The following is a 1,990-nucleotide window of genomic DNA, read 5'->3' as shown; positions in this document are numbered from 1 at the left end:
ATAAAGATCATTGATAAAGAACAACTAGAAATCAGCAACATGATAGATAAAGCTTCATTATCTTGCTGCATGTTTTGCTTTAAAGATAAATTTATGAGGTATGAGAAGATGGGATAGTGACCATGACACCAAATCAGAGGAGAGGATTTATTGGTGGAGTTAGCCCTAAGCATTTTGGTACATTGACTATCAATACACTTGAAAGATGTGATTGGACTGCTGTGAGATAAAGATGGTAAAAATAGCATTCTACTTTCCAAATAGAGGCAGATAATTGTTTTGCCCAAACACCAAGCTCTGGGTAAAAGTTAAAAGAAAATGATGTTTTTGTAGTGGCTGGTTTTGTTTTTTCATTTGTTTTTCTTGTTTTTGTTTTGTTTTGTTATATTTTCTTCTTTTTTCCCTTTCACCTTTTGAATTGATATTTATAACTTCTAAACCAGGAGTCTCAAACTCACGCATAGGCCTCAAACGGCCCTCTGTACAACATTTTGTGGCCCTGCCCTAGAGGAATAGTTTTTTGTTTTGTTTTGTTTTGTTTTAGTTGTTTGGGTCACACCCCCCAATGTTCAAGGCTTACTACTGACTTTGCACTCAAGGATCACCCCGACTTTGCCTCCTGCGGCCCCCAGGTAAATTGAATTAGTTTTTTTTTTCCCAACAGAACCACATAACTTGATTCATTTTGTTCTGCCTCATAAATTGAGGGGGAAAAATGGATGATACCAGGACCAAAAAGTCGTATGAACATAGAGTAGAAATAAAAATGATCAGATTTGTGCTCTCTTCAGCAGCACATATACTAAAGTTGGAATGATACAGAGAAGATTAGCATGGCCCCTGTACAAGGAAAGAAAAAGAAAAAAAAAGATGAGACTTAAACACCAAACCCAGAATCAGTGACAACAGAATCGATACCCAATCTACAACGAGCTATACACAGAGGGGAGCAGTTACACTAGCAGTTTCAGGGATGGCGAACAGGATTTTACCCTCACTCAAAATGGCAAAATGCAATATGTGTTTAATATATTATTGTTAAAATGATATGCTTTTGTGTGAGTGTTTTTCCTTTTTGGCAGGTCACTGTGTGATGTGGCTCTGTGACTCTCACAGTTTAAAATTTTGGCTCGTTGTGTCCAACTTGTTCTAGTCGAACAGTGACTAGCTGACTGTGGGGCAAAAGAGGGAGATATGGGATGTATGTTGGGAACAGGGGTGGAGGGAATACAACACTGGTGGTGGGAATGATCTTGATTCATCGTCACTATGTACCTTAAATAGTACTGAGAGAAACTCATAATTCACTTTGTTCAAAATAAAATAAAAAAATGAAACTTAAAAAAAGAAAGAAAGAAAATGAGTCCTGTTTAGTGGGTAGGGCCTTAAGTTGGACTCACTCCGTTGATCCAGTTTGATCTTTGCATGTCACCAGGAATGATCTCTGATAACAAATACAGGACTAAGCCTTAAAATACTGCTGGATATGGCCCCAAAACTCAACAAAACTTCTAGAAAGAACAGAGAAATAAATCACTGTTTTATATTAAACCACAATTGGAATAGTAGAATTTCCTTTCTATCCATTGGGGAATAAGGCATAAATTCAGGAGCTGAGAACTGACTTACTTTTCACAGGAATAAGGAATGGAAGTGCCATGTAGGCAGAGTGACAGCCCATAATAGGCAGATGGACTGGAACAAGTAGAGCGACAGCACAAAGCAACCCTCAGAGGACTATTTCAACCCACACTGGCAATATAATAAAAAATGTTTTGATTTCCTCTTAGCTACCAGCCTCCTCCTCTTTGCTATAGATAGAGAAATAAAGCATTCCAACATTACTGCTATAACATCCTTTGAAGGAAAATCAAAGTAACTAACTGCACGAACAGAAAAATTCTGCCAGAAACTGATAAAATAAGATATCATTTCATAAAAGAATTGTTGCTTTTCAGAGGGAAAATAAAAGATACATAAATGGGGCAGA

General features: G+C 37.2%; 1 non-coding gene across 1 annotated transcript; it reads left to right on the top strand.

The window, feature by feature from the left end:
• The first annotated feature begins 778 nt into the window (after positions 1-778).
• On the top strand, positions 779-881 carry LOC126000363 (U6 spliceosomal RNA). The gene has a single exon (XR_007492706.1). It is a non-coding gene; the product is annotated as a U6 spliceosomal RNA (small nuclear RNA).
• The last annotated feature ends 1,109 nt before the right edge of the window (positions 882-1,990 follow it).

This window comes from Suncus etruscus, chromosome X (assembly GCF_024139225.1).
Source record: "Suncus etruscus isolate mSunEtr1 chromosome X, mSunEtr1.pri.cur, whole genome shotgun sequence".
NCBI lineage: Eukaryota > Metazoa > Chordata > Mammalia > Eulipotyphla > Soricidae > Suncus > Suncus etruscus.
The sequence above is the reverse complement of the archived record's forward strand: the minus strand, read 5'-3'. Positions and strand labels throughout refer to the sequence as shown.